This window comes from Nicotiana tabacum, chromosome 18 (assembly GCF_000715075.1).
Source record: "Nicotiana tabacum cultivar K326 chromosome 18, ASM71507v2, whole genome shotgun sequence".
In the NCBI taxonomy this organism is placed as follows: Eukaryota; Viridiplantae; Streptophyta; class Magnoliopsida; order Solanales; family Solanaceae; genus Nicotiana; species Nicotiana tabacum.
This window is the reverse complement of record NC_134097.1, coordinates 9,949,507-9,974,679: the sequence shown is the minus strand read 5'-3', so window position 1 is coordinate 9,974,679 and position 25,173 is coordinate 9,949,507. Positions and strand designations below refer to the sequence as shown.

The 25,173-nt window shown below is 36.9% G+C and overlaps 2 long non-coding RNA genes across 2 annotated transcripts; both read left to right on the top strand.

Annotated features, from left to right (window-relative positions):
* The first annotated feature begins 1,900 nt into the window (after positions 1 to 1,900).
* LOC142161718 (uncharacterized) lies at positions 1,901 to 5,306 on the top strand. The gene is made up of 3 exons (XR_012702463.1): positions 1,901 to 1,948; positions 4,868 to 5,004; positions 5,216 to 5,306. It is a non-coding gene; the product is annotated as an uncharacterized LOC142161718 (long non-coding RNA).
* Positions 5,307 to 5,891: 585 nt separating this feature from the next.
* LOC107831046 (uncharacterized) lies at positions 5,892 to 7,170 on the top strand. The gene is made up of 4 exons (XR_012702464.1): positions 5,892 to 6,013; positions 6,325 to 6,615; positions 6,922 to 6,991; positions 7,092 to 7,170. It is a non-coding gene; the product is annotated as an uncharacterized LOC107831046 (long non-coding RNA).
* The last annotated feature ends 18,003 nt before the right edge of the window (positions 7,171 to 25,173 follow it).

Genomic DNA, 25,173 nt, shown 5'->3' with positions numbered 1-25,173 from the left:
ATAGTATTGCTGGAAAGGGAATTTTAAGTCTAAATTTCAGGATTTTGCCAATTGTTTACATTTTGGAGAACGAGGGGAGGAGATTTTGAAGAGAGATTTCACTACTATCTCAGAGGTATGTAATCTACACTTAGATTTGATTATATATCTTGAATTCCCATGGAATTCTACAACAAAAATTTAGAAATTTGAGGTGAAATTTGGGGGGTTTGTCTACAACTTAAGGGAGTGTAAATTGAGATTTTGAGCATCAATTTGGACTTGTATTTGAAAACTAAACACCTATTTGGACTTGTGGAGTAATGACTAAATGAGATCTATCTCTAGACTCGAGTTTTGACCATATATGATTGGTTTTACTTTTGTTGACTTTTGGGAATTGAATAAATCTTTATCATTTGAAATTGATTCATGTGATTTTATTTGACCTTATTGAGTATTATTTGATTATAGCTGAGCCGGTTGGATGCGATTCCTAAAGAAAATGAGATTTTAAAAGGTTGGTTTGGCTTTTTAAGATAAATATGTTGTCTAATCTTTGTTTGAGGGAATAACCATTAGGATATAACCTTATTTGTTTAATTGAAATATATGGGAAGCAACGTATATGCGAAGTAACGAGCGTATATGCAGGCGCTACAGGTTATTTATGTTCGGGTTAGACTTTTAGGCTTTCATTATGCCTTATCTGGTTGTGTGCCTTTCATGATTTATGTTTTAATTAATTGTATGGTTGCGTGAGCTTATTATTCCATGTTAGTAACCATGTTTAGGATACTATATGTTAATTGACCATGGTGGACTATTCGTGAAATTATTGATATACCTGATTTAGTTGTAGTCATGCTTTATATCCTTGTGTATCTTATTGATTATTTATGAGCATATGCATCCTTGGAGATGAGATATTATTTTGGATTTCTATGATTATGGCACATTTGGACATGCTGAGCGGATTGATTTGGATATGACACAATTTTTGCCGAGCGGTTATGGTGATATTGATATTGTTATGGCACGAGATCTTTGTCGTGCAACGTATGGATATGGATTCATCCCCCTAGGCCCGCCCTCTCATGTTTTTCTCTTGATGGAGTACACGCATGTTATGAGAAATTAATATATTTTTGGTTGATTCTGATATGAAATCTGATAAGGTGAGTTTTGAGTATAAGGGTGATAGCGTTGATCATTCAAGTGAATTCTTTATGCCATATCATACATAATATATGCTCTCTATGTTTATCTTCTAACATACTACTTTATATCTCTGTTATATGCTTTGTACTTGATAAACGAGATAGAACTATTCATGTTGATTTGGTATCTCATGACGTATTCTTTTACAATATTGCATCTCTTTTTTGTTAAAATCTTGTTGTGTATATATAGGAATATACAAGTTTATTTGATTAATAGATATCACATGACTTGAATCGCGTCACTAACTTCACCAAGGTTAGCCTTATTACATACTGAGTATACGTTGTCTCATACTCATACTACATTTCTACATATTTTTCTGCATATCCTGGCATTGGCTCTAGCGGACCGCAAGAGGATGCCCGTGGCTGATATAAGAGACTTGAGGTAGTGCTGCATGGTCGTCCGCACACCCTTGGAGTCCTCCTTCCTTTTACAATACTATTACTTATATTTCAATATAGTGTCTGTATTAGTGAGAAATTCGATTGTATCTTGTTCTAGAGCTCATGACTCCAATCCATATTACCGGGTTTTGAAAAAAGTATTATTGTGGTATTTATATATTTATTATAGTTGAAGGATTCATTCCACGTATTTATACGATGATAGTTACATATATTTTTGTCATCCTTAGTTTGGTCTACATTTGGTTATTGACTTGTCTAGCATTGCGGGTTAGGTGTCGTCACGACCGTTCTTTGTAACTGACAGGAAAAGTGGGTTTTGGAATATCTACAAATGGGTAAGTCCTCATCTCGTGTGATGTCATACTGATTAAATCTTTTGCCATCTGTTGTATATTTATTATATATGCATATTCTGTTGTGCCTAATGTCTCAAGGTGAACTTCTTATATCTATCTTCTGTCTTGTCTATTGGCTGAACTTGAACTTCTTTTCTGGGGTATGATTGGAACTAGCTGCTTAAACACTTTCTTAATAATGATCTCATCTTCTTTGAGTTCTAAGCCTAAACATGTTTACTTTTTCTCTTTACTTCCATCTGACCTAGTGCTTTTGACTTGTTAAAGTTGTGGATACTTGGCAGATGTTGCATTCTCGCATTGAATTCCATGGCATTACAAACTGTAGGGAACCTTCAGTCTGGCCCTTTATTAACCACATTCTTGTTAGAGAAGTTGTGAAGTCGCATTAATAAAACATTGAAATGGTTAAAACTCTGATGTTTTCAGGTTTAAGCCTTTTCATTTAACTAGATTCTGCAGTTTTAAGAATATAAAAGATATGATTTCTAAATTGGCCACCAACTCTACCTTAGTCCTTATCATTTAGTTTTTAACAGAAATTACCTTAATCTCCACATAAATGTGTCACTTTCAATCCCTCATATGAACCACCAATTTAGATGGAAAATGTAAAGCATTTTACTTGTAGTTGGCTTTTTGCATGATAAAACAACAACAACATACCCAGTATTATTCCACACCGTGGGGTCTGGGGACTGGGTAGGATAGTGTGTACGCAGACCTTACCCCTACCTTGTAGGGATAGAGAGGTTGTTCCAATAGACCCTTGGCTCAGGAAAGCATAAGCACCACATTAATGAAAATATAGATAAGAAGGGACAATACCAAAAAGCCATATAAAAGCAGAATAAAAACAACAAGATAGTAAGGTGATCAACAATGATAGAAAATAACGGTTAGTCCTAAAAACCTACTACCAACAGAAAGCGAGACTGCATGCCAATACTACTGTTATGAACACCCTAGACTACCTATTCTAATCCTCGACCTCCATACCTTCCTATCAAGGGTCATGTCCTCGGTCAACTGAAGCTGCGGCATATCTTGTCTAATCACCTCTCCCCACCTCTACCTCTCCGTAGGCCCTCCAATGTCAACCTCTCACACCTCCTCACCAGGGCGTTTGTGCTCCTCCTCACATGACCAAACCACTTAAGCCACGCTTCTCGCATCTTGTCCTCAATAGGGGCAACACCCACCTTATCGTGAATAACCTTATTTCTGATCCTATCTAACCTGGTGTGCCTGCACATCCATCTCAACATCCTCATCTATGCTACCTTTATCTCCTAGACATGAGCGATCTTGATTGGCCAACACTCAGCCCCATACAACATCGTTGGTCTGACCACCACTCTGTAGAACTTATCTTTAAGTTTCGGTGGCACCTTCTTATCACACAAAACACCGGAAGCGAGTCTCCATTTCATCCATCCCGCCCCAATACGATGCATAGCATCTTCATCAATCTCCACATCTCCCTGAATAATATACCCAAGGTTCTTAAAACTTCCTCTCCTAGGGATGACCTGCGACTCCAGCCTCATCTCCCCTTTCCCTCCTTAAGTCTCGCCACTAAACTTACTCTTCTAGTATTCTGTCTTGGTCCTGCTCAATTTGAAACCTTTTAGACTCCAGGGTCTGCCTTCATACCTCTAGTTACGCGTTCACACCATCTCGCGTCTCGTCAATCAATACAATATTATCTGCAAATATCATGCACCATGACACCTCTCCTTGGATGTGGCGCGTCAGTACGTCCATCGCCAGAGCAAACAAAAAAGGGCTGAGTACCGACCCCTGATGCAACCCCATCATAACCAAAAAATGGTCTGAGTCCCCACCCACCATCCTCACTCGAGTCGTTGCTCCATCATACATGTCATTAATTAACCTAACGTAGGCCACATGTATACCTCTAGCCTCCAAACTTCTCCACAAAACCTCCCACAGAACTTTATCGTACGTGTTTTCTAAGTCGATGAACACCATATGCAAGTCTTTCTTTCTCTCCCTATACTGCTCCATCAATCTCCTAACAAGATGGATGGCTTCTGTAGTCGAACGGCCCGGCATAAACCCGAACTGGTTCTCGAAAATAGACACACTTCTCTTCACCCTTAGCTCTACCACTCTCTCCTAGACTTTCATAGTATGGCTAAATAGCTTGATACCCCGATAGTTATTGCAATTTTGGATATCACCCTTGTTGAAGTATACAGGAACCATCGTGCTCCACCTCCACTCTTCGGGCATTTTCTTCGTTCTAAATATGACATTAAATAACCTAGTGAGCCACTCCATGACTTCCTTGCCCGCACTCTTCCAAAACTCTACCGGGATTTCATCCGGCCCGGTCGCTTTACCCCTGCTCATCTTACGCATAGTCCCCTCAACTTCATTAACTCTAATCCGCCTACAATACCCAAAGTCACAACGACTCCCGGAGAGTTCCAAATCACCCAGTACAATATTCCTGTCCCCCTACTCGTTCAAGAGACTATGGAAGTATGTCTGCCATCTCCGACGGATAAGTCCCTCATCCAACAATGATAAAAATGAGAGAGAATTCACCTTACCCTTTCCATGCTAACCTTAATCCCACTTTAGGGACCCCATATGCCAAAAGGTTAGTCCAAAGTGATGCAATACAGAGTGAAAGTGAAAAAGAAACACAATCTTTGCTTATTTCAATACCTGCACAGCTTGCCTGTCAATTTTCATGTTATTTTATGGTGCTGGATATTGGCTCTGGAATACGTATCAAAGATTCACCATTTATGTGGAAAAACAATGAAATTATCTGTGACACTTTTTTGTTACTGTCTTTGGCGTCGAGCTTGTGCTTGTACTTGAGACAGTAGACTTGATTGGCCTGCTTTATCTTTTTGACAGGTAGAATCTTCTAACGAGGTGTTACCAGTTTACTCCCTCAATGCTGAGTTTACAAGACCCTTATGGATATTTGGGATGAAGTCTTATGACTTTCTTGAGCACCACAGCCAAAATACTTTAATTGCCTGCAGTTACAGGTCAAGCTGATAAGTAGTTTGCTATTTTAAATTTTTGTCGTGTATCATGATATTTGAAACTTATAATGCTTTTACGCTGATTGCTTTGGTGACAAAGGAGTTCTTTATATGGTGTCTCGCTTCCCCCTTTCTCCCGACTCAGGGAAAGAGAACTGTTCTGGAGGAAAATTGATGTAGTTCATCTAATCTAGTTAGAAAAAAATATGTGCAGGGAGAATGGGAAGTCATATCTCGGAGTTCTGGATGTTACCTAGGGCAAAATATCAGTGCTTGACATTCCTTTCACAGATATAAACAACATTGTAAGATGTAGTTGCTGCATTTAATATCCTTTATGGGTTTTTACACTTGCGCTGGTCTTGATAAATACCCTTATCAACCTAAACAGACTTCTGGGTACATAGCTTGTATGTTGAAGGATCATCTGCTGTTCATCCATCCTCAATAGCCAAGGTTCTGCCCTCCAATCTTCTACTCAAAATTTAGACAGACCTTCTGGTGAAATTTTAAAAACAGTATTTAAATGTCTGTTCCAGATCATTCCTATAGCATTTTTTCTGTTATTTTTGCAGATTACTTTGGATGATCAGAGAACAAAAGTAATTGATTTCAAGATTATGTGGTCGTCATCATCTATTAGTGAGATGTATAAGTCATACTACAGTTGGCCGGAGTTGATGAAGTTCCCAACAGATATCCCGGGTCAAAGTGCATATGCATACTTTTATCCACCAACAAACCCCAACTATCAGGCCAGTCATGGAGAAAAACCTCCATTGCTCGTGCGAAGTCATGGTTATTTTTTCCCTCATTAGAACTGATTATGCTTGATAGCTTATCTTTGTTAAAAAACTGAGATTAGTTGGTTTCTGTATGAGATGTGAATGCATATTTTACGATGATACAGGAGGTCCTACAGATGAAGCACGGGGATGTTTAAATCTTAGTGTTCAATATTGGACCAGTCGTGGTTGGGCATATGTGGATGTGAATTATGGTGGAAGCACTGGTACTCCAATGGCCCTTTGACTCCTTCCATCTTTGTCTTGCTATTCTTTCTATACTATTTCTTGAGCAGGGGACTATTTTAAGAGTTTCAACTTTTTGAGGGAACATCGTTTCCTGCTTTTATTGACTGATAATCAGAACTTTATAGAAATGTATAAAGGAAAATATACGAAATAAAAGAATTCAGTACTTTATATTGGTAGAAAAAGCAGAGAAAGCGGCCAAAGGGTTAGGATGGAGTAGAACAAAATGGCAGACTAGTTAGCTACTGTTAAGTCGGTTAATATTCTCTTGTTTTTGGCTCATATGAAGGTTATGGCAGAGAATATCGGGAAAGACTGTTGGGAAAATGGGGAATTGTGATGTCAACGACTGTTGCAATTGTGCCAAATTTTTGGTAACATCAGTGCTAATTCTCTTATATTCATTTAATGCTGCTATAGATTTTGTAAGTCATGATAAATTAGTTTGTTCATTCAAGTTGACAGTGGATGGGTTGATGGTGAAAGACTGTGTATTACAGGGAGTTCAGCTGGTGGTTATACAACATTAGCTGCACTAGCATTTAAAGATGTTTTCAAGGCTGGAGCTTCCTTGTATGGTGTGAGTGAATCAAAAAGTTTGTTTTTGATAAGTAATATTGTATTCCCATATCTTGTGTGCTTTTGCACTTGCAACCTTAAACTGATCATAAAAATATGATCTTTAAGTTAAGGTTGGTGCCTTTATGTGGTATTCTGTTATCTTAAATGATCATCTTTCTGTAGAAAAGCATGTGATTGATTAATTATACACACGGATCAGGCATCAGTTTGGTTCATATGTCTACTTGTATTACTCAAAGCTTCTCAAGTATCAAATCCATTTTTTTAGTTTCAGTGCTTTATGCCCTCATCCTTTGTTAATCAGATTGGTGATCTGCAATTGCTGAGAGCAGAAACTCACAAGTTCGAATCTCACTATGTTGACAATCTAGTTGGTAATAACCAAATCGATAAATGTTGACAATACGTTTGCTTGAAGTCTTTCCCCTGATCTATGTTGATCTATATGTGTTGAGCCCTTTTGAATCATTGCAGGGGATGAGAAGGCATATTTTGAGAGGTCGCCAATCAATTTCGTAAATCGCTTTTCCTGCCCCATTATTTTATTTCAAGGACTAGAGGACAAGGCAAGCACAACATGCCCCTTTTAATGTCATAATTCTCCTGTCTGTGTCATTTTTTTATTGATGAATTGTCTACATAAATCTTTTCGCCCAAATTTCTGTTCCCCATAAAGATTTGACAACCTCCTTTAGTCTTGGGCGAACTCGCTCTCTTATTTTTTGGATATACTTCTGTATTTTATGCATGGAGTTGGTCTAGCAAACATGTCAGAAAGACTACGTGCTTAAACCTTTTATTCATGTTCATTGAGACTAAGTAGCATGTATTTTTGATGCAATAGCATTCACTTGATAAATGGAGCTTGCACCGAACTCTGGTGCATGGTTTTTTTGCCTTGTCCCTATAAGTGTTGGATATTTGGCTAGTATAGTTGCATCTTTAAAACAGCTAAAAAGTATTGCCTCTTCTTTAAACAACATGATGATGGGCCAGGAGAGTAATCAAGCAATCACCTCTGTTTGTAATGACTGTTGCTTGTTGGTAGAATTAAGTTTTTAGCTCCTGTTGCAGGTCGTTTCCCCTGATCAAGCACGCAAAATCTACCAGGCATTGAAGGAGAAAGGGTTGCCTGTTGCACTTATTGAATATGAAGGAGAACAGCATGGTTTCCGTAGGGTATGCATCATTTTCCAGACTTGGGGATAAATTTTTGTCTGTCCGCCTTGGAGGAATTTAGCTGATTTCTTTCGTCATATGCAGGCTGAAAATATTAAATTCACCCTTGAACAACAAATGGTGTTCTTTGCGCGTTTAGTGGGACATTTTGAAGTAGCAGATGAAATTACTCCTGTCAAAATTGATAATTTTGATTGAGGTATGCGACTTCTGAATGGTCTGTACCATATAGTTCAATACAGTTGCCATAACTAAGGAAAAAGTTGATGACGGAGAGACAGAAGCAGCCGTTTGATTTAATTTGCTAGATCAGTAAATAGGTTATACTAGTAGGAAAATTGAGGAAACATTTTTGTTTAATAACATCATCAAGAGTTGCTGATCAAAGAAACTAGAACATCGTCAAGCGCACAGAACACTTGGAGTTTGCTCTTGTAATTGTACTACAGATTGCTTAATGTGGCAGTAAGCCTTCAGGGAGAGGAATTGTGATCCCCCCTATGGGTTTGGGTGTGGATTGCTGGATGTATTTTCTCTTTTCTGAGTGAGTCTTCTTCTTCTCTCTTTAGCTTTGGTACCATGTGAAATAAGAACGCTAGAGAAATCTTATTGAATTGGTTAGAAGTCTAATCCCAGAAGCCTCCTATAAAAAATGTAGACAATATAAAATGTGGACAAGTTTCTTAATGATCGGGTTCTTATAATAGCTGTGAAATTCTTAACGAAAGAATTGATAACAACCATGTACATGGTAAAATATGTTATATTAAATGATCGCATAAGGAAATGACATGTGGAGCCGAAGGCGGGAGGATAGCTAAAATCGAGAGCAACTATTTCGTTTGTTACCGGAAAGAATGGTACTCATAAAGATGAAATAAATGTCCGTCACCCGGTAACATTTAATGAAAAATATTCTACAAGCATTAAATACATGGAGAGACTTCTTTCTCCCATGTGTACGGAGCAGAAGCCTTGATCCCGGTGGAAGTTGGGGAACTTACCTTGAGATATTTCCAGGCAAATGAAGAGGCAAACAATGAAGCAATGTTAGTCAAATTGGAGCTACTCGATGAGCGCAGGGACTTGACGCATATAAAGATGGCAGCTCAAAAACAGAGAATAGAAAGATATTATAATTGAAGAGCCAACCTCCGTTATTTCAAGTGGGAGACTTGATTCTAAGGAAAGTAACTCAAAACACCCCGGGAACACAACGCAGGGAAGCTAGATCCAACATGGGAAGGCCCCTATCGGATTTCGGCTGTCACCGGGAAAGGTTCATAGGAGTTGGAGAATCAAGATGGAGAAAAGTTGCCAAGCAACTGGAATGTGGCACACCTCAAGAGATATTATTGCTGATGAACATCGCATGTACTGAAAGTATGTGATGCACTCTTTTTTCCTTTGTCCAGTTTTTGTCTGAATTGAGTTTTTCTGGAAAGGTTTTTAACGAGACATCAACGGAAAGCATACTACGAAGAAGGTTTCAATAGCAGCAATAAGACCTTTTAACAGCAAGGCACACAAGCGAAGAACCGCTCTGGAGCGGTTAGATAATCTTTGGTTCGATAGCAAAATTCCCAGTGGGAAGTTAAGTTTGCTATCAAGTAAAGGTTACCCGACCGTTCACAAGTGCAAATCACTAAGGGATTGTTAGATAGTCTTTGGCTCGATATCATAAATTCCTAAGGGGAAGGTGCAAAACTTCCAGTATTCAAATTTGCATTCTTTGCATTCGAACACCGGGGGGGTGATATGAGGATACGATAACAATGATTGTCACGTCAACCGAAAATATATTTGTGTCATCGGGACCGGGGACTGCGCGACCAGTCCCGTAAAAATAAGTTGTACAAGTTAGCCACAAGAAATGGCAATTTTTTTAGCATAACGAATGCTTATGTACTTTTTGAAAATGGAAGGAATAAAGTAAAATCTTTTTATTTCTATCTTGTTTCTTGTCTGAACGATGAATTGATTTTGTCATTTAAAGTTAAACAATTACCTCAAATGCTAGTGCCGTAATGAACAAGAGACGTCCTCTTCAAGAGCACCGTAAACATAAGAAGGGCCTCTCTTATAAAAACCCTCACGATAAAGGGTTGATTCTGGAAGAACTTGTGCCCGAAATCCAAATGCTTTCAGGAGGAATACACCCAAAGCCTTGCATAATTAGATGCAAACAGTAAAACTTGCGCAAAACACTTAAGCAAGAAGAACGCAAAGATTAAAACCCGCATAAATGTTCAAACGAAAGAACGCAGAAAGACTCATGCAATACTTGAGCAAAAGACGCTTTTATTCACAATAAATGTGCCAAAACAGCAGAGGTACAAAAGTTGGGAAAATGAATGAAAAGCTACGTTGCTGCATCTCCGGAACCCGGAGGAAGAGAAGCATTCGCGCCCCTAGGGAAAGTGGGTAGATGCGCCACCGGCTCGATGTCTTGACCCTCAATATTTTGGCCTTCAACATCTTTGCCTTCCGGTTCCTCTTTAGTTCCCGAAGATTCGGAACCGGAACCAGAAAAACTAAAAGCATCAGGCCCGACCGGGAGCCCCCTTTTAGCAGTTGACCCCAGCTCACGAGCTTTAGCGATTTCGGCATCAAAGTCAATGACACCCGCTTTAGCCTCTTCCAAGGCTTTTCTCCTTATGTTGTACATAACATATGATTTTTCAACAACGAGGGAAGCTGCTCGGCTCTTGAGTTCTTCTTTAAGTTGGTCAACCTCGACAGAAAAGTTTTCCCGGGCGGATCTAACGGACTTGAGGCTAACGTCGAGTTCGCGGACAGTAGAGCTGAAAAGTCTATTATGCTCAATGGTCTTCTTATACTTCTCCTCCAATTGGGTATATTTCACCCCTGCAGCAGCAAGCTCTTCAGTTTTGGAGTTCAAGGTTGCCTCCAAATTGGTCAATCTTTCAGGAGAGGCAGCCTCGCGATCGGATGCAGCAAGAACGACATTATGGACTATAACCCATTTAGCCCTAGCCTCTTCAAATTGAATCCTCAGCGGGGTGATCTATTAGCTAAGGGTATCTACTTCTTGCTCGCTTTGCTGCAAACAAGCCTCTAATAGAACAGCCTTAGCAGCTTTGGCTTCCAGCTCTGAGAGGCGAGCAACAGTTTGGTGTCGCTCGGTCAAAAGTTGATCCAGCCCAGAGATAAGTTCTTCTTTTTCCCGAATCAACCCCTGGAGGCCCCCGGAAGCAAGGAAATTGGCATGCGAAACAAGAAAGGCGAACTCAAGATATTACTAAATCAAAGACAAGAGAAATGACAAAGGAAATGAAGAGTACCGCTGCGGCATTGTGCATAGCATTGTTCAACAAGCACTCTCCCGGGAGAGCCTGTATCTTTTCCCAATCTTTTTCTGAAGCCAAAGGCTTCAGATAGTTAGCAAGTTCCACTGGCCCGGACAACAAATTGCATCTGGTAGAGACCGAGAGAGTAACGCTCCTCCTCCTCCTTTGCGGAGAGGGCATGATAATTTTGCCCCAAATTTCCATGAACTGGGGATTAGGGAGAGAAACATCCTCTTCTCGGGCAGATGCGGCCAATGGAGATGATGTAGCAGTTACTGGTGGAAGAGTTCACGAAGAAGGAGATGAAGCTGATAGCGTTGAAGGGTGAGAAGCAGCTGCGGCAAACGCAGTGCTGGTTGTCGGTTGCTCGTCAACCGAAGACGGCAGGGACCTGGTACTCAGCCCCACAATACCAGGCGCATCGACTGGGATCCAGAAACGGGAGTTGGCATTTTCCACCACTTCCAAGCTCCCCTAGAGTGCCAAGGCATCGTCCTCGATTGATGTAATTAACTCAACAAATTGAGCAGTCTGTTGAGTTGAGGAAGGTCGTCGTCTTTTGTGAAGAGAAGCCCCCTCATCGCTGGCTTCTCCATCATCACGGTATCTATGGTCGGGCCGGATGGAGGACTCGTCACCATGACTTCCGGAGATGACTAGGGGGCAGCGTTCTTCACCCTCTTATTCTTTCCCTCGGTCGCGGAGGAATGCCTTCTTTTTGGTTCCTTGTTCTCCGGTCGGGGACTCCGAGAAGAAGCACTCGCAACAGAAGCAGGTCCGGAGATGCCTGTCTGTGAAAAGGCCTTCTACAGCCTCACCATATCAGCAGGATCAGCCAAAACGTCCTCCTCGGGGACAACAACTGAGCCTTGGGGTAGACCTATATTCAACAGGAGATAAGAATCAGAGAACTTCCTTATAAGAAAAGGTAAAGACAAGAAGAGTTCAACTTACCAAGATTTTTAGCCTTCCACCCGTATTTCGGGACAACTCTTTCCATGTGCAGATTTCGGGCATAGTAACGTCCAAAATTTTCTATACCCATTGGTCCAAGCCCTCAACCCTAGGGGGAACCCACCGAGTCGCTGAGACAGGTAATGGGAGAAAATTCAATAATAACGAGAAATGGTCTTTAACAGAAGCATAAGCAAACTATATACTAACGAGTGCAGTTCCACAATTCTGGGAAAGACGGAGCCGAAGCCGAGATGATGTCACTGGTGGCGACTGAAACGAATTGTTCCATCCACCCACAGTCGTTATCATCATCCATGTTGGATAGTAGTGCATGGTGGCCTCGTTTGCTGAAGTTAATCATTCCCCCACAGAAGATCTTGGGGGAATAGAGGTTCATCACGTGAGCTAGGGATAGCTCCTCTCCCGTTTCTTGGCACAGGCGCCGAAGACAAGCAATCGTCCTCCGCACGGAAGGACTAACCTGTGCCAAACATACCTGATAGCGGAGGCAGAACTCCACAATGACGGAGTCAAGCTCTCCACTCAGAGAAAATGTCCCTAAAGTGAAGAGATACGTATAAAAGTACGTAAAACCCTTCTTGGGTAAGGTTACCCGTTTCGCCAGATCGGGAGCGATAATGTCTAAATTCTGGCAATAACAATCTTCCTTCACAGTAGGAATACTGGAAAGACGGATGTAAGAAGTGTATCTGCCACCGGCCTATGTATGAGGGTTAGCAGAAGGAAATTTCTCTTCGAAGTCTTTAGTTGTAACGAAACTTCTAGGGATGATGGTGTTCACTGTAGGAGGAGCAGCTTCATCGGCTTTGCTTTTGTTCTTTGAGGAACTAAGCTTTTTAGAAGAAGAAGTCATTCTATGTTAGAAGGAAAAGCTTTTCTCGCATGTTGAAGAACAAAATACAACTTGAATGAAGAGAGTTAGAGAGAGTTTGGAGAATTATAAGGTGTGAATAAAGGAGATTAATGCGTATAAATAAAGGTTTATGCGGCTAAATCCGTGGCCATAATTACCTCGATAGCCGGCAAAAGTTATGTTGAATCGTGGGATGACGCGTGTTCGGGGCATTAAATGCGGAGAGACGTGCGTCTAATCAACCGTCAGAAGTTTTTAAGAGGGGTTCAGTATAATTCCCGCCAAAAAGAATGCTTCTACCAACTTTCCGGCGACACAAAGTTATGTCACCGGAAAGTAGGTGGACTCTCTGTACAGGGTAAAATATATTATATTAAATGATCGCATAAGGAAGTGACACGTGGAGCCGAAGGCAGATGATAGCTAAAATTGAGGACAACTATTCCGTCTGTTACCGACAAGAATGATACTCATAAAGATGAAATAAATGTCTGCTACCCGATAGCATTTAATGAAGAATATTCTACACGTATTAAGTACACGATCCATTACAAGGAATATGACATTCACTGCCTGCCGTTACACATTCTTCAATGGCCCTCATAATTGACATTAAAGAGGGGCTTGATCCTAGGACCTTGTTCCCTAGGTGCAGCTATAAATAGTGAGCTCTATTATCATTGTAAAGGACACAAATTTTCTGGCAAACTTACACTATAATCTATTCAAAGCTTAATACAATTTTATCTTCTTGCCTTTTGATTTCGTTATTGTTGTGCGCGGAAGGCCTGCTCCCGAAACTACTGTTTTTGTTATTTCATCTTTATCTCAAGGCTAAGTATTGCATATTTATTCAATTCTTCTATTATTTCAGGATCAAATTAATTCACTTGTTTAGAAATCACGTATAAATTCAACTGTACCGTTTTACGGGTAAACAAACTAGTCTGACACTTCTAAAAAAATAACTCACGTTTCTACATTTCTAGTCGACTGGATAATATGGAAGACGGATCGTAAGTGGGAGAAGTGGAACAATAAGGGATGAGAAGCCCGTTCATAAGTTGTAGTATTAAGGCAAGGAAAGAGAGGTTTCTGAATTTATTGTGCAGCTTTGGTCTAAAAGGTAATTCTACTTCATTTTTTTAGAGGCTTTTCTTTGATAATGATTTTGAATTGATCCTTGTCCTAGATGATAATTCCTACTTCTTACTTCTCAAGGAAAAATTGAAGTTTGCGTTTATCTTTTACTTCTTCTTCTCTAGCGATTGCGTATCTATATGTACTAACCTTTTTGCACACTTCAAATCACATTATTATTATTATTATTATTATTATTATTATTATTATTATTATTATTATTATTATTATTATTATTGTTGTTGTTGTTGTTGTTGTTGTTGTTGTTGTTGTTGTTGAAAACAAGACAATTGTTCTTCATTTCTTATATTTTCTTTTCTAGTTAGGATAATGTTGGAGTAACCGGGGAAAGGAAAGTAGGAACTAATTGCATCTTTTGCTTCACACATATATAATTAACTTCTTTTAAAATATCACAAGTGCATGAAAAAAAAAAGGTTTGGTCAGATGCACCGCAACAAATCGAAGAAGTGTTATTGCGTATTGGCATGTTTAAATGCTTGGTGACTGCCAGGGGTGTACATAAGTCGGTTTGACTCGGATTATCAGGTTAGTACGGTTTATCGATTTTTTTTGTACACCCCTAGTGACCGTCTAAAAACAAGATAGCAACAATGGCATAAAGGAAAAATCAGGCAAAATCATTTGCCTGATGTGCATGTCTAGACGAGGAAAGAGTTCCTGTGGAAGATATAAGTCACAGTTTAGTTTTTGGTTTCTTCTTTGGGTTGAGTAGAGAGACCCCTTTGGCACTTGTGATGCTGCTTGCATATCTTTGGCATTGCCACGCTATTTAGACAACAAATATAGCATACTTATGAATTACTATTAGAGATGATGTCTTGAATATTCAACTGAGGTGAAGATAGGATTTTTTGTTTATGGGATCTGAACCATAATTTTTTTTATTTACTGGGTTTTAAATAGATTATTTATACATAATTAATAAATTTTATAACACAAATACAATGTTTGAGCCAAAACAATTGGGTTCTGTCGAACCCGTAACTGTAAGGCTGGCTCCGCCCCTGATATTCAAAGACTACTTAAGAATGAATACTTAAACAACTCAAGGGCCTGTAGGCTTGGATTTAAAAAGAGTTGGGTTTGGTTTGACTTGATTCACTTTGTCAAAATTCAAATAAGTTTGAAGTCAAAGCTTGGCTCGGTCTGCCTCCGGCAAAGCTTGGTTCAGTTCGATTTTGCTCGGTTGGATCATAGAGTCTTGTAGTACAAAGTAAATTAGTAATTAGTTAACTTAAATATTACTATATTAATTTAATAATTGGAAATTTGTTTGGTTAGAGCAACTCTTATAAAATGTAATTTTGTTATTCTTTATGCAGAACAACAAATTTTCGTCAGATGGCAACTTGAGCTATTTTCTGGTGAGATGAAATGTAATTAAAAAAATTAAATTTTGATAATTCGAATTATTATCGAAATTTAATTAAGCCCAATTTTTTTATTTATCACTGATTTAATTTTTAGTTTAGAATTTTTACTTTATGTCATATACTCTGTTTAATAGCTAGTATTCGAATGTAATGTATAAATTAAAATTTATTTCAAAGTAGTTCAATTACGTTTGAATTCAATTATCAATCTAAAGTACTGCTTCGTATAATTTATCATTAATTTAATTTTTTTCTACAAGAATAGCCACACATGCGAAAAAAGAATTTGGTTAAAACTTGCTCGCGTCATGTCAACATTCGGATTGAAGCAGAAATCGAAAGAAGATGATCTAGGGTTTTGAATAGAGAAGAAGAAAGAGTTGAGAGAAAATATCATCTTATTTTGCGTGAAAAAATAATAACCATCCATTCGTTCCGGAAGATCCAATCCTTTATATACATTAGGCCAAGACCCGAAATCTAAACGAATAAATAAATACAAATAATTACTAATCTATACAAAGGCCCAAGTTAGTAGCCTATGTCTTCACATCAGGTTGAGCCTTCTCCAATTAGTCTTTCCATGTAAAGTAGGAGGTCCAACACCCCTCTTTAAGTTGGAGGGTGATACAACCCCAAACTTGAACAACATAGAACGATTGAACACTAGTGAGGGGCTCAGTGAACTCATTAGCCAATTGGGTAAACATAATGTAGATCAACCAGGCCTTCAACAAGTTTGTGACGAATGAAATGTCAATCCAGTTCAATGTATTTCGTGCATTCATGGAAGACAAGATCGCGAGCCTTGTGAATGGCAGCCTGATTGTCACAAAAAATAGGGATGTTAACATCAGCAGAAACACCAAAATCTGCCAATAAATTGACCATCTAAGTCAATTCAGCAACCAGCTTTCTAATAGTACGACATTTAGCCTCAACTGAAGATAAAGAGACTACATGCTGTTTCTTGGACTTCCACCTAGGGGTGGCAAGTGGGCCGGGCCCGGTCCTAAGTGGGCTTCGCGGACCCGGTCCTATGCGGTCCGGTCCTAAACGGTCCCGGGCTTCGCGGGCTTATTGTTGGAACCGGCTCGGAACCGGGACCACGAACTAACGGTCCTGGGTTAAGTGGGCCGGTCCCGGGTCCAAACGAGCCTAAACGGGCCCAACAGAAACTTTCTATTTTTAATTTTTTTTTTATAGAAGTTAGAGAAAAAAATAGTAATAAAGATATATAAGCTATATTCGATTTATATACTATATATACATCTTAAAATATATATATATACTATATTATATATACATAGTATACATCTTAAAATATATTATATATACATCTTAAGATATACTATATATATATATATATATAGTATAGTATAGTAGATCTTAAGATATATATACATCTTAAGATATATAAGCTATATATATATATATATAGTAAGATGTATATATAATATATCTTAAGATGTATACTATCGAATATGACTTATAAACTATGTATATATATTATAGTATATATATATATATATATAGTATATTATAGTATATAAATACATCTTAAGATATATATATATATATATATAGTTATATACACACTATACTATATATACATAGTATATTCGATATACTATACTATATATACATATATATATATATAAGCTTATATATATATAAGCTTATATATATACTATAGTATACTATATATACATCTTAAGATATATAAGCTATATTCGATTTATATACTATATATACATCTTACTATATATATATATACATATACACACACACTATACTATATATACATCTTACATATACACACACTATACTATATATACATAGTATATAAGTCATATTCGATAGTATACATCTTAAGATATATATAATATATATAGTAAGATGTATATATATTATAGTATAGTATAGTATATACTATATATACAACTTAAGATATATAAGCTATATTCGATATACTTATATATATATATATATATATATATATATATATATATATATATATATATATATATATATATATATACTATACTATACTATAATATATATACATCTTACTATATATAAACTATATTCGATTTATATACTATATATACATCTTAAGATATATATATATATATACACACACACTATACTATATATACATCTTAAGATATATATATATACACACACACTATACTATATATACATCTTAAGATATATATATATATATATATATATATATATACACACACACACACACACTATACTATATATACATCTTACATATACACACACTATACTATATATACATAGTATATAAGTCATATTCGATAGTATACATCTTAAGATATATATAATATATATAGTAAGATGTATATATATTATAGTATAGTATAGTATATACTATATATACAACTTAAGATATATAAGCTATATTCGATATATTCGATATACATATATATATAAGCTTATATATATATACTATATATCTAGTATACTATGTATATATAGTATATCTTAAGATGTATATATAGTATAGTATAGTATATATAGTATATCTTAAGATGTATATATAGTATATCGAATATAGTTTATATATCTTAAGTTGTATATATAGTATATATATATTATACTATACTATACTATAGTATATAAGCCGTATTCGATAGTATATATATAGGCTTATATATATATGTATATCGAATATAGCTTATATATCTTATGAGATGTATATATAGTATAGACTATAGTATAGTATAAATATAAGCTTATATATATATATATATATATATATATATATATATATATATATATATATATATGTGTGTGTGTGTGTGTGTGTGTGTGTATATTGCTGCGGCATGCAGCCCGATCCATAAATATATAATCCTTACAACCAGGCCCTCAGCCTCTCTCTGTCATTAACCTCACAATCAAATTCTTGGTCTACTATACTATATTATACTATATGTATAGCTTAAGATATATAAAAAGACAAAAATATTGTAAAGAGATATTCAAATCAATGCGTTATATTTTTATTATAGCATTAAAAATCATGGCAATATCTTTATAGTTGAAAATAGGAAAAAAGTGTAATTATAAAAAATTTGGGATTAAAACAAAGTTGGGGGGTTAAATGGATATAAAAAAAATTAAAAAAAAAATTGTAAAAAATAGTCGTTGGGCCCGCTAAGGGACCGGACCGGTCCCGGTCCGGTCCCGGGCCCTGGCGGTCCAAACGGTCCCGGGCCTGACGGGCCCAAACATAGGACCGGCCCACGAGGCCGGACCAGGCCCGCTAAAATCGGACCAAACGGTCCTGGCCCGCGGTCCCGGGCCTGGACCGGCCCACTTGCCAGTCTTACTTCCACCCAATAAGAGACCATCCAAAATACATAAAATCCGGAGATAGACAAATGAGTGTCATGGCAAGAAGCCCAATCACCATTGTAGAACCTAGACAAAGACAAGGCATAAGATTTATTAAAGAACACACCAACATCAGTTATACCCTTGAGGTAATGCAACAAGTGTAAAGCAGAATCCATGTGAGGAATACGAGGGGTTTAGAGGAATTGACTCAAATGTTGTACAACATAATATAAATTTGGTCGCGTATGAATGAGAAAATTCAATTCTCACTCAGGTTGCGATAAGATTCAGGAGAAGAAAGTAACTCACCCACATCCGCCTTCAACTTAACATTCAGGTCTAAAGGATAACTAACAGGAGTTGCATCAACATATTTATATTCAGCCAATAGATCAGAAATGAACTTGTAATGATGAAGAAGGAGCCAAAGCAAAATGTGCAACCTCAATACCCCAAAAATAATTGAGAGTATCAAGATCTTTAATCTTAAACTAGGTATCCAGAAAACCCTTTAAAGCAACAATTTTAGAATCATCATTTTCATTCAAGATGATATCATATACATAAACAACAATAAGAAGTACAGAGGAGGAAGAATGCCTGACAAACAATGAGTAATCATTCATAGAGTGAACAAAACCTTTAGAGCACAATGCTTGACAAAACTTGGCATACCACTGCCTTGGAGGTGCCCCAAACTATATAATAATTTTTGAAGCTTGCACACCAAAGGGGAAAAAGAACTAGAAAAAGACTCAACACACTGGAGTCAGCTTCATGTATATCTCTTCATCCACACCACCATGCAAAAAATCATTATTAACATCAAGTTGAAAGAGCGACCATTTTCTTTTAACTGCCAAAACTATAAGACACTTGATAGTATAGAATTAATGATAAGGGAGAATGTATCATTGAAATCTATCCCTTCCACCTGAGTGTCCCCTTTCACAACCATGCCACTATCAACTTTATATTTGACTTTGTAAACCCATTCGCCGTCAATGAAATATTTTCCTTCAAGGAACCCAAGTGTTGTTAGCCTCAAGTGCCTCAAATGCCCTTCTCATAAAAACACTATTAGTAGACCATAAAATAACAAAAGATAAAGAACTAGAGCCATTTAGGGAAAGAGAAAGGCCACATACATCATCAACAAGATATGATGGTAAATGATGATCTCTAGAAGACTTTTTGGGAGCCTGAAGACAGTGAGGCTCAGAAAGAGCAGAGAAGGAAGGAGAAGCAGGGATATGAGAGGAAGTAGATGGAGAAGTAGAAGTAGATAGAGGAAAAAAAGAAGTGGGAACTGAAGAGGGATATGGAAGAGTAGGAGAAAAAGTGGGAACATAATCAGAAGAATAAAAGAGAAAACAAGAATGGTAGATGGAGATGCAAAGAAGAAGAAGTAGCACATTCGTCAAATAGGAAAATATGCTCAAGAAAAGTGACATCCCTTGAAACAAGAACCTACTTAGTAGAAGAGTTATAGAGCTTGTAACCCATTTTGGCAATAGGATAGCCAATGAACACATAAGGGTCAGCCCTAAGCTGAAACTTATTCCTATAACACTTAGGAATTATGTGAAAATAAAGACAACTAAAGGTTTTAATGAGCATAAGTGGGTGCATGACCATTAAGAAATGCAAAAGAGGATTTATCATGTAACAACTTAGAAGAAAATCTGTTGATAAGGTATGTGGTAGTAAGTACACACTTCCCCCAAAATCTGATAGGCAACTTAGACTGAAAAAGAAGAGTCCTTGATGTTTCCAACAAGTATTTATGTTTCCTCTCTACAACACTATTTTTTTGAGGTATATGTAGGCAGATAGTTTGGAGAATTATCCCTTGGTCTCTAAAAAGCTGGACACCGAGGTTACTAGAACCAAGTTCCAATACATTGTTCCTTCTAATGGAATGCACTTTGGTCTGAAATTGAGTTTGAACCATGGAAATAAGAGCTTGAAGTAAAGGAAAGTGATTACTTTTGGAACCCATGAGAAGAGTCCAATTATCCCTAGTAAAATCGTCAACAATGGTGAGAAAGTACTTAAAACCATTATAAGCAGATGTAGAATAAGGCCTCCAAGTGTCCACATGAATAAGTTTGAAAAGATGAGAAGTATTAATGCATCTATCGGGGAAAGGCAACCTAGGTTGTCTAGCCACATGACAAGTAGAGTAGGTAAATGAATATTTAGAAGAAAATTTACAAGGAATACCAGCAATATCTTTCATTCTAACAAAAGGAATATGTCCCAATCTTTGATGCCATAAGACTTCCTCTTTATTGATATTAAAATGATGCAGAAACAATAAAATGAGATTTACAATGCGAGTAATGAGATGAAATTGATAGTAAGGCAGCAAAAACTAAAGAACAACATTTGGAATCAACAGGCTTAAACTGAGTTGGAGATATTAGAAGTCTGTAAAATCCATGCTCCAATTTACCAATTCTAGTGTTCTTTTTAATAAAGGGTCATGTAGAGTACATAAAAGTGAGGTAAATTGAATCAAATCATATAGTTGGATAACTAGTTGAGAAATAGAGATAAGATTGTATTGAAAAGTAGGGAGAAACGACACATGATGCAAAGTAAATAAAAAGAAAGTGAGAGAACCTATAGAAGTAACCTTTACACTGTAACCACTGGAAGGGTAACAATATAAGGAACAACTAGAGGCTAAATATTAGGAAGAAGATCTTTGTGTGAAGTCATGTGATGTATAGCTCCAAAATCCAAAATCTAACTATGTTCAACAACTCCACTTCATAATGAAGCACTATAAGACACCTTTACATAGCTAGCTAAAGAAATAATACCAGCCAAATTGGCAGATGCAATAAGACTGGACTGAGGGAGAGACTTTGACATATGAAGGTGTTACATAATAGACATTAGCTAGGTGTATTGCTCCTTGATCAACCCAAGAACCAAAAAGTCAGAGTTAGACTGATAAGAGGATTGTTGGACTAGCACATATATAGATGACTCATTATTGGAGGAGACCATTCAAGCTCAGCATTTGCAGCATGCTTTCAACCCTTGATGAACTTGAAGTGAGGTGGGAACCCATGTAATTTATAGCATTTATTAATCAATTGACCAAATTTCTTGAAGTATTTTCAAAACAAAATTTCTCTTTTTGGGTCAAAGTTCACCCTTTAAGGATAGTGCTTCTGAGGGGGATATGATTGAGAAGGGCTGGTAGAGTTGATAGTGAATGAAGCAGATTCAGAGCAAAAGTGAGAGGATGGATTGACTTGCCTCTGCCTTTCATCTTTAAGCTGAATATTATAGGCACTGTCTAGGGATGGGAGTGACTGCATCATGGCTAGGTTACAATTAACACTGACATAGTTATCATTCAATCTCATAAAAAATGGATGTAGCCTATCATGCTCTTTATCCTTTAGAATACTAGATTTCGCAGTAGAAGTGCAAGTATTACCATAATTTGACGTATGACCCTTAACTCATCCTATGATTTATTTATTTTATTACAATAGGAGGCAATATCAAAAGAACTCTGAATGGTAGAGGTCAGTTCTTTTCCATATCCTTATTTAGTTGTTTTTATATATCTTCAGCTGTGTTAGAATACTGAATAATCTCAGTAATATCAGAAGATAAAAAACTAGTTAATCGGGAAATGACGTAATTGTTACATCAATCCCATTGTTTGGATTCAGGAGAATTGGCAAGGGATTTGGATTGAGTACCATCAATAAAGACAATTTTATTTCTAGATGACAAAGGTACAATCATGTTCTTTCTCCATCCATCGAAATTGGAACTCAAAAATAGGACAACAGCCAGGGGAAGACCCGGTATATCAGAGGAATTAACAAAAAGAGGACTTGAGATTTTAGAAGTAAACTCAAAAACCTCACGGCTAGTGGAGCCATTACTAATATCAGAATCAGTTGGAGTCATAGCAAAATAGAGAAATTAATAGATAGAGACATTCAAACAAGTATCATTCAAATCAGAAGAGGAACAAAAATACCCGACTTCCTTGCAACCGGAAGAAGAACAACGAGAATAAGCAGCATGGTCCAACTACAAAACTTCTCTAAAATCACCAAATCAAAAAACAGAGGCTCGACAAACCCTAGCTTAGATGGGGATTTAGAAATGTCACCAAAAATAATTGAACAGACCAAATTCAGAAGATAACCTACCAGAGAAGAGAGAAAACTCGCCAAACAAATGAAAACTTTGTCGATTCCGATCACCAGATGAAAATAAAAATCTTAACGAAATAGAGTGAGGGTACTACCAAACGAAAGAGGATGATGAAACAAAGCAAGATCTTCACTCTAATACCATGTCAACATTCAGATTGAAGCAAAAATTGGAAGAAAATGATCTAGGGTTTTGAATAAAGAATAATAAAGTGTTGAGAGAAAATATCTTTTTATTTCATGCTAAAAAATGATAATTGTTCGTATATTATAGAAGAACAAATCCTTTAAATACATTAGGTCAGGAACCAAAATCTAACCTAATAGATAAATATAAATAATTACTAGTCTAAGCAAATGCCCAAGTTCGTGGCCCATGTCTTCACATCAGGTTGGGACTTTTCCAATGGTCTTTCTATATAAAGTAGGAGATCCAATACATCAATACAATAAAATCTCTAGTGGACTTGACTTGAGATAGATTGGATCGATATTATGGTATAGTTTTGTTAAACATGATCGATACTATGTTAATATTTTGTTAAACTCGACTGATCGGCTCGAACGCGAAGACTAAAAGCGAAGCTAAGATGAAAGCTGCATGCTTGAGTACCCTATGTACCTAATTTTGGAGTAAAATCCTTGTGGACATCTCAATGTTTCCCTACATTGGAAAAGGCAGTTTATTCTTTTCTTAAATAGAGGTTGTTGTTGATTCATCCCACATGACAAAAATCTCATAATATTTAGTTAGGACCATAAGGTTTAGTTTCTTATGTTTCCTAATATGTCTTTCTCTAGCAACAAAAAACTTAGATTCTGGTAAACCTGTGAAGTTATTTTTGGAGCCCGCATGTGTGCCATCTACTTATTATTGCCTTTAATATGTCTTTGTCACGACCCAAAATCACCACTGATTGTGATAGCTCCTAACCTCATTTGCCATGCAAGCCAATTATACAATATTGCAGAGAAATAATAACAAATACAAAATAAATGAGTCTGAAAGTTGAATTATCATAGATAAATACCATATTAATACAATAAATCCCCAGAAACTGGTAACATTAAGTCATGACCTCTAGTATATGAATACAAGTTTGCTAATACAGTATACTATCTGAAACAATAACAGTAATGAAAAAAAAAGACACCAAAGACTACAATCAGGATGTAACTCTACCTAGGGTCTCAACCACAACAGTAACAACTCTTGATACTCAGTTGTGTCCATCTCATGGATCTGTACAACCAACCCCATGTACTTAGTAAGTATTATGACTAACCTCGGTGAGATAGTGGCGAGAATGATCAATGATACTCACTATTCAAACCTGTATAATTCATGAATATATATGTACACAGCAACAGCACCGGGATCTAAGCATTGAGTACAAGCAAGGCCAACAATTCATATAGAGAATATATGCACAAGCATCATAAACAAACTAACAATTCAGCATACAGAGAATATATGTATTTGATATTAAATAATCCGTCAAAAACTACATATAGAAAAGATATGCTTGTATAACAAGTCGAGATACACAAATTGACATATATAGAAGATATGTACTATGATGCATTCCACCAAGTTAAACATATAGAGAAGATATGTATAGAAAGACATGTATACATTACGAAGATAGTATATAGAGAAGATATGCGATAAAAATCATGTATACATCCAATGAGTTTGCATATAGAGAAGATACGCAAAATCCAAACACTGATCAATTTTCATAATCCGCGTGTACGTCACAAAGAGAAAAATATGAGAAGACGGCCCTAGGGGGATGGATCCTTATCCACAGTCTTCACTCACTTTCCATAATCATAACAACTGTAGGGACAACTCACGTGCTATGATAACTCAACCCACATGTACTTCTCACGTGTTGTCAAATCAGTCCATTTCACAGAAACTGTATATAAGAATACATGTATACAAACAACGGATATCAATTCACATACTCATGGACTGAGAAAAATAGCATGCTAATGTGTATGTATCTACGAAGTGTACGACTACAACTAAGATTAGGCAGTTACGCCATACAATAACGAGTATCATGTTCAAACAGAAAATCAAAGCATACACATGGTCTCTAGCATGATTCAAGAAGTTTA